The sequence below is a fragment of the Culex pipiens genome, chromosome 3 (assembly GCF_016801865.2).
Source record: "Culex pipiens pallens isolate TS chromosome 3, TS_CPP_V2, whole genome shotgun sequence".
Taxonomy (NCBI): Eukaryota; Metazoa; Arthropoda; class Insecta; order Diptera; family Culicidae; genus Culex; species Culex pipiens.
The window spans coordinates 114,193,489-114,202,538 of NC_068939.1; the positions used below are offsets into that span (position 1 = coordinate 114,193,489).

Below are 9,050 nucleotides of genomic sequence, written 5' to 3' on the forward strand. Positions count from 1 at the left end.
AAACATTAATTATGTCTCCTCCCTGCTCGAGCGCCCATTGCGACGGAAATCATAGTCCCTTTCGACGATATCAGATGTTTTCGCGCGAAAACTGTCGAGCTGCTATCAGCATGGACAAAGCTGGTTGATTGAGTGATGATTTTGTGGCTGGTAGTTTTTTTTTTTTTATTATAAAATATTAGAGAAAAAAAATAATTATTAGATGTTTTCATAAAAACGTTGGATAAATTCTAAAACAAATGTGCAATTACTGGATGGTGTTTATCTTATGGGTTATTTTAAGAAATTGAAAAACGGCATTTGAAACCTGATAAATATTTCCAAAAGTAATAAGTACAATTGGCGAAACTGCAAGCAACATTTTTTCTGATTTTTTTTAAAAGATTTATTAAGAATTTTCAAACATGAAATCAACCATGTTTGAGAAGTTGTCAATAATAAACAAGGGATTTATAAAGATTTTCTTGTTTGAAAAAATGCAATAATTATTTAAAGATAACAACATTTCCAACACCTCCGTGTACGCACGAGTGCAAGCAGCAGTCAAGTGCTCAGTGCTCCATCGTTTTTTCGAAATTTTTCGCCTTAATTTACCGTGATTAGCCGCGAGTTTGCTCCAACAGCATGCCAAGGGCCGGCCGTGGCCGTGGCAGTTCGAGTGCGGCCTCGAAAAACCCGCGAAGTTCGTCTACCGGCCGTGTGCAAAAAGGTAAACAAACCAACGCCGCGTCGTCCGCCATCGCGCCGGGGAGTATGTGCGCCAAAGGATTTGACCCCAAGTTATTACACCCTAATTACCGTGTCCAGGGCCGCAGCCCTATAAGGCTCCGTTCAGCTACTTCCGGCAATCCGTCGACCGATGGCGCTTCAACATCCGCCAACATTCCCACCAGTAACAAGTTCGCGAGACTGAGTGACGAGGAAAGCAACAACAACAACACCGACGGTAGCACTACCGACGACGACGACGACGATGGTCGTACACGGAAGAAAGTGATTTCGCCAAAAAAAGTAATTACTCCAAAGGAACGACGACCACCACCAATTTTCGTTTTGGACACGTTGGCGGACGATGTTGACGAGCAGCTGGAAGGCCTCGTGTACTGCCTCAAAATAGGTAAATCGTCAGTGCAAGTGTTCACGTTTGACCAAAAGAACTTCGACCTGGTTGTGGAGAAATTGAAGCGTAAAAACTTCAATTTCTACACATTCGACCCCGTGCAGAAGACCGCTGTTAAGGTCGTCTTGCAGGGGTATCAAGACCGCCCGATCTCCGTCCTCAAGGAGCACCTCTCGGGTGTCGGAATAACGCCGCGAGACATAAAAGTCCTCTCGCGGAAGACAACCGTCACGGGTACACACACACTGTACCTGTTGTACTTTGACCGCGGCACCGTCAAAATTCAAGACCTGCGGCGGACTAAGGCGTTGGACGGTTTTTGGGTAAACTGGCGGTTTTACTCCAAAAACCCGACGGACGCAGCGCAATGCCACCGTTGCCAGAAATTCGGCCACGGCTCGCGGAACTGCAACCTCCAGCCCCGCTGCGTGAAGTGCGGTGAGTCACACCTCTCGGAGGTGTGCGCACTGCCACGAAAGGCGGACTTGGGGGAAAACGCAGAACAAACCAAGCCGCGCGTAAAGTGCGCGAACTGCGGCGGTAACCATACCGGTAATTACCGCGGATGCGTCGCGCGGAAGTCCTACCTCGAGGAGCAGGAAAAGAGGAAGAAGAAAGCCCACCCTCCTCAGCGAAGTACGAGCGCAGCCGTTCCTGCAGCTGGACAGCCTACGGTTCCAGCGGACAACCCAGCGATCCCTCCTGGATGGGGGCGTTCGTTTGCCAGCGTGGTCGCTGCCGGTAGCGGCGATGCGGCCCAGCAAGGAGTCACCGGGGAAGATCTCTTTACCCTGCCGGAGTTCTTTGCTCTCGCGGGGGAGATGATGACGCGGTTTCGGACCTGCCGTAACAAGGCGGAGCAATTTCTGGCCCTCGGGGAGCTGATGATTAAGCACATCTATAAAGGATAAAAAATTGTGATCTAGTTTTAAGCTTTCTCTATTTCTATCCCCTTTCCCTTGCAATTTTAGTAAGTTTTTTTTTCTTTATTTTTCTTACTCTTGGCAACACCTTTATTAACTAGCAATAACTGTTCCAAAATGGATTATGATGTAACACACAGCTGAAAGGAACTCCAAAACTCTGTTTTGTACCTCAAAAGAACTTATTGTATCTGATTATTCACCAATAAAACCGAATTTGAATTTGAATAACAACATTTGAGAATATATAACATAATTGACCATGCATCTCCAACTTCATCCATCAGTAATATTAGACAAACGCTCATCCCACTCCGAAAACATTAAAAGATTGTCAAGTCAATTCAAATTCGATTTACCGCTACACACCGGTGGATGCTCAATCGACAGTTGATAGACGCAAAACGTCAATCATTGTGTAACTCAGAACAAAATGTTCTCCTGCTGCCGGCGCTATCTGGTTGGTTGATTTCCCTTATTGTGAAAAATTTGAATTTCTCAAGTGTCAAAAAGTCAGAGAATCCCACCACCAACACCCGACCCTCCCCGTCAGCTTCCGCTGACTTGAAATGAATTTTTCCCTTTTCACGGCGACGTCCGGATGTCACTTCTTCCGACTTTCGTTACCTATCCAAATTTGGGGCTCGGAGAGCGGCGTGCCGCAATCGCTCCCCATCAGCTTGACACAGGTCGGCAGCGGAACAAAACACATTCAATTGCTCCGAAAATCGTGGAAATTGATTTTATTCAAATCCATTTTCCGCTCGTTCCAGATGACAGAAGCTTCCAGCATGATTTTTGTTGAGGTTTTTCCTGCCTGCCGCTTCAATCACAGATTGTCGCCACCTTCACCTGAACGTTATCTTTTTGGGATCAGTAAAAAGAATATTTCTAAATTTTCACCACTGTCATATTGTGTCGGGAAATCGGTTTGTCGGAAGTGTCAATCATTGCATGTATTTTTTTTTGTTAAAAATTGTAAAAATAGAAAAATACTTGCATTTAGAAAATTCTAAATCATATGTAAAATTATTGTCAGAGCTCCTGTTGAAGTTAAATCAAGTATAAGTATATTTAAGTATGTCTCCAAACATTTCTTCAAAAACACAACAGAATGCGAATGCAATTCTCATTTATTGCCAGAATTTCAATCGCATGAATTGCTCAGGCAAGCTTACTTTAACTTACTTCCACATTCTTTCGACATAATTCTTGGAAATTGAAACTAACTTGGACGAAAGCGTTCACTCTGAAGATTTTTTTGGAAATGATTACTTTGTATTCCTAGGCAATCCTAATTTAAGAGAAAGTCAGGAAGCGGCATCCTCTTTGCCATCAAAGTAATCTTAATCAAAAAGAAATTGAAACCGAAAAATTATGCTAATTAACAATCTAACGAACTATTTAAAAAAAAAGAAGTCAAATTTAATTTTACAACAAAAATGGAACCGGAGGTAAAACTTCATATTTATGGCGACTTTAACCAAAGCATACACAGCAAAAAAAGTAATAATTTCAGACCCGTACGCACTTTTCCTATACCTTTAACATGGGCTGTCACGAACCTCAGACCCCCCCCCCCCCTCCCAGCATTCATGGACGTAATTTTTGAACGAACCCTAAAATATGTAGCCCATCAGTATTGGAGACGTACTTGACTGAAATGTCAAGCCCATATATGCGTTTATCCTTTTCACTTTTTATCGGTGTGATGGCCGTGCGGGCCAAGGCGCCAGTCCTTACTGTTGGTGCTGGGTTTGAGTCCCATCGGTTTCACCTTTTTTTGTGTTGCCAAAAATTGTACATTATGTTTTTTTTACGAAGGTGATGTGCAGGCTTTTGCATGTGATTTTACCATCGAGTTATCTAAGTCCGCTCTCACGCACACTAGCACCCCATTTGTTTTGCTGGACGGTACAAAATTTAACCTCAATCTTTTTTGTGTACGTACACGCAATACATACGCACGTAGATAACTCTATCGGATTTTTTGCTGTGTGCTGAAGACTTTCATGTGGTTCCTTCTCCGCCAACTCACACAGCAGTTGCCCCGATCCCTCTTAGATTTTCGTGAATCTTTGCCATAAGGGGTGAGTTTGGTCCCTGATCACGAATCCGAGGTCCATTTTTCGATATCTCGTGACGGTGGGGCGGTACGACCCCTTTCATTTTTCTGAATTTTTATTAGAACACGTTTTTCAGTGATTTTTAGCTCGAAGAGATAGAAATTTGGTGTCAATGGGACTTTTATGTAAAATTGAACGCCCGATTTGATGGCGTGCTCAAAATTTCGAAAAAAAACGTATTTTTCATCAAAATTGCCATTTCCCGTTACTCATCTGTCAAAAATCGTGAGACATGTAATTTTAAGTGAAATTCAATGTATTTCGAATCTAAAATAAACCAGAAGGGTAATTCTTTCATGTAGAACAAAAAAAAATAAACTATGTGTATATATGTGTCAGATGAAAACATTATTTGCTGTTTTCAAGATATTGACACCAAAGAGCCTATACATTTTTCAATTAAATTTCAGCATGTTTTTTGGTAAAATTTCCATTCACAGGGCTCCGAGGATTTTTTTTTTTTTGAATATAATTCATCGGAGCTGAGCATATGAATCTGACTTGAAGCACCATGTTTCTCCATCGAAATATGTACGCAATACATTTCTAGAGTTTTTTTTGTACTAAATTGGTTTATTTGATTTTTTAAAAACATCACAAATTTAGCGCTTTGCGCAAACTCTATTTATATAACATTGTCATTTATTATTATTATCTTATTAATTGAATTTAAAATACGATTTCGAAGATAGCCCCTTTGTAAAGACACTCACTGCTTCACAGTGAGTGACGGAGTGCAAGCACTCGCGTTTACCCCTGATGATTAGGCAACTCCCATAACGTGAGTTCGCTGCGCGCGCTTCGACGAGCGGTTGCTCAAACCGACACGTGATTGGAACTCAGTTACGATCTTAAGAGGCCGCACGTGCAGATTCTGAACCAAGGGTTTGACTCGTTTATCTTCGTGAGAATTGGAAAAGGAGAGCGTGTAGGCCGTGTACCTTCAGCGTACCGAGTGGGAGCGGGACACACTATTAGAGAGCGATATTTCCCGAATAGGCTAAAACCAACGCAACGTTTACGTGCATCCGGTGGGTTCGTACGTAACTTCGGCGATCAGTTTCCCAGGTTCGAGTCTGAGAAATTTTAGTAACTCGATCACATTCTCCTAACCCGTGGAACGATTCGGAAGTGCAGTGAATTTGCTGGAGTTGTAACGTAGGTAATCTGCGCGAGGTTCGATCTCGGGTGTTAATTAAAGTTAACTTTTCAGAAGCTAGGCCGATAGAAAGTAGTGCGAAAGATAGCTAGCTTTTGTGACCTTTGTGCGAGAACCTGCGAAGAAAGGTAATGTAGTCAGTGTGCGAAATAGTGCGTGCTCTAAAACGATCGTTTCGACGGTCCGTGTTCCCTTTAGGCAGCGTGGTCACAAGTTTACTGGTCTCCGGCGGCTTCCCTCGTCCGCGGACGGGATTGCTGGCCAAGCTACAACCCTGTGGCCAGCCGCCGCGCCGTCAACATCGTGGCAGAAAACCCCCGGTCGTACCGCAACCTCTTGACCGAGCCACTCCAGTCACCTGTGGCCTTTTTGACGCAAACGCCTGGCCGCACCGCAACCTAGTGGCCGCGGCGATCTTTGTCGACTCGTGAGGATTCTTCACGAATCACCGTACGAAACTGCCTGGCCCCCAACAACCACGTGGCCCGCAGCGAACGCCTCGAACACGCCGTGACGCGGTCACGGACCGCAGGTCGGCAGGCCTGAAGAACAACCACGTGGCAAATCGATCGGTTCCAGACGCCTGGTAGGTGAGTCGATCATCCGCCACTCAACCATCGTGATCGCACAACAGCAGCAGTAGCAGGTAGCAGAACTCGCAGAGCAGCAGTCTACGGCGCCGGCAAGGGCGAAGTAGAGGAGAAAGAACGCGCACAACGACGACGACGACGGGCTCGTAAGTACAAAACTCTGTGTGTTAGTTGTCCGTGTGCACATGTGACGTCCCCTCGAACCACAGAGTTCGCAAGCATGTACGCCCCGCGCTAGCCCGCACCGCTAGCCCCCCCAAGAACGCCCATTGTTGAAGATCTCCGGAGAAGAATTAAGAGCACGCACACTGTAGGATAGGGTGGTCGTAATCTGAGGATGAATTGTAGCTATTAGGGAATAAAACTGAACTCCAAAATGTTAATCTGCGATCTTTAAATGCCGTCTTTAATAAAGTCCCTATTTAACCCTATTCGAGTTGCTTTGGTTGATGCTTGGGAAAGAATTTAGTTATGAGCGCTTGCGCTGCGCTTCAGCGGTCTGCTGCGCACCGATCACTCTGCGACACCTGGTGGTGGGATCAGTAACTATCGATGATGAATGAGTATTGATGTTGGGAGCTTTCGTTGAGCACATTGGTTTTAGGTCAATTCGGGCATTATGGGCTCGGATAATACTGAAGTTCGGTAAGTCGGACGCAGGGAAACTGCGGGGAAAGCTGAATCGTTCTCCAAACCTCTTTTCACGAGTAAACTGGACCTTCCTAAGGAAGAGTCTCAAGCTGGGCAACTTTAGATCAGGCGGGTGGTCCTCTAACGAGGTGGCGCTTAAGCTATCCGCTTCTTCCAGTGCGCTTCGGCGATCTCGCACATTTCCCTGTAACATTTTCTTGGAATTTTCCCTGTACCGTACCATGACGTTCTGGTCCAACGTCCGTACGGTTACACATTTTGGGATGGGAGCTTGGAAAGCTTTTTGTGTGGAAGTTCACTTTTGCTCGCGCTCCGTTGTTTTCTGTTATTTGACGTGTTAATTGTGCCTTATTGTAGCTTAATTGTGTCCCAAAACTTGTATAACAGCGTATAGTAGTGGAATAGAGTGGTTTTAAAACAAATATCGTGGTTTATTGAAGGAAAAAATCGAATTTTGCGTGACCAGTCCAACGCGGTTTAGTTTTTTTTTTTGTTTTCATTCGGAAGTACCGGGGAGCTTTTGTGCGATTTCGTTTTCTGCTGTTCCTCGGCGAGAAATGCAAAAGGGTCGTCGTGCGTTACATTAGAGCTTTTAGGTCAGGGATGCCAGCTAGTGTTTTTGAATATCTGTACATTCGAACTGTTATGTTTGTACAAGCTAGCAATGAGAAAAAGTGAACAAAATAAGAAATTTAATGCAAAAGAAACTTTTCGCGCACGTTTTTCGAGTACGAATCACTTGTTTGGATATCTGTGCAAATGAAGAAAAAATATGCAGCTGCTCTTGTGGATTTGATAAATCAGCCAATGAAGGATGACTCCGGTGAGTTTGTTCCGTGTTAATGCCTGGTGTGTGTGTGTGTGTTTGTGTGTGTGATTACTTGCGTAATACAAATACAAGATATGCTGTTTTCTAGCACCAGCAGAATTCTTCAATATGAATCAGGACATACATTAATCGCGCGTTTACAGGAATATCTCCTGTTGGATTATTAACCTAAATTTTCTTTAAAAATGTTCATGGTCTATTCAAGAATTGTGTACAGATTAGATTCTGAAGGTTTCCTAATTTCGATTTTTTTCTATATACTTTCTTTAGTCATCTTGAACGGGATTTGCAATTGTCGTTATGACTTCGTCAACAGAATTGATTTATTTATAAGATCCTTTATTTCCACAGCCGGCTGTCTAATATTGGATCATAAACAATTATTCGCGTCGGGATTAAACATTTAAAAATACTAACAACAAACTGAATAGAAACTGATTCGACAGCAACATTTAGTTGCTTTAGAATAAACCTTCAATCGTTAAAATATTAATTCCGCACATTCACTAAACGGGAAATGTCTCAACAGCAGCATCCGATTGCTTGCCTTGAGAATAATAGTTTATCCGTTAATCTCACTTATGCCAATGGTCGTATTGCTTGCTTAGGGCGAATCCCAGACCTTTACCTATCACAACTACCAACTCCCCGCGACACTTACGCAACCTTGTTGTTTAAATTCGATTAAATTTGGTCAAACGATCAATTTGGTCGAGTTCCACAATAGGGCTGGGAAAAAGAGCCTGCGGTTTCGCTAGTCAAGCATCAACATTTCCCGTGCTCCGCATCCTGTTTCCTTCCCGGTGAATGGTGGAGATGGGAGCGGCCGGCAATGGATGGCTTTCATGGTGCTGCCTGTCCTGTTCTGGTAGAATTGGTTTTAATTCCCTTTTATCAATATCTAAGCAACCTGGGCGGGACAATCATCACATATACATGACGAAATCCAGTCTGCAACCCGCTAAGATCACCATCTCCATGCGAATGCGAATGCGATGCGAATGCGAATGCGATGCGAATGCGAAATATGTACGCAATACATTTTGGTGGAGTCGGCATTTAACTAGTTTTGCCTTCCTCACTGAGGTAAGGCTATACTCCTGCTCGAAAATTGAACTTTTCATATGAACTTCGTAGACCCACCTTCATGTATACATATCGACTCAGAGTCGAAAACTGAACAAATGTGTGTGTGTATGTATTTATGTATGTGACCAACAAACTAGCTCATGTTTCTCGGCACTGGCTGAACCGATTTGACCCAAACCAGTTGCATTCGACTTGGTTTAGGGTCCCATAGATCGAGTTTTATGCAAATTGAGGTTTCGATAAGTTGTTCAAAAGTTATGCTTAAAAATGTGTTTTCTCATATATCGGGATCATAGATAAATGGCAAGAAATTGATTCCAACACCATCATATTACACAACGTTGGATAGGTAATTGAAAGACCTTTCCAACAAGTCCAATAAATTGAAGATCTGGCAACCCTGTCTAGAGTTATTACCACTTAAGTGATATTTATGTACTTTTTTGATGCCGGATCTCAGTTAAATGTATGTAAATGATGTCCGGATCTACATCCAACCCATCGTTGGCTAGGTAATTGAAAGACCTTTCAAACGAGTCTGAATCTGGCAACCCTATTTTATA

The 9,050-nt window shown here is 43.5% G+C and overlaps 1 long non-coding RNA gene across 1 annotated transcript; it reads left to right on the plus strand.

Annotated features, from left to right (window-relative positions):
• Positions 1-4,763: 4,763 nt before the first annotated feature.
• On the plus strand, positions 4,764-6,824 carry LOC120414005 (uncharacterized). The gene is made up of 3 exons (XR_005605016.2): positions 4,764-5,327; positions 5,383-5,456; positions 5,527-6,824. It is a non-coding gene; the product is annotated as an uncharacterized LOC120414005 (long non-coding RNA).
• The last annotated feature ends 2,226 nt before the right edge of the window (positions 6,825-9,050 follow it).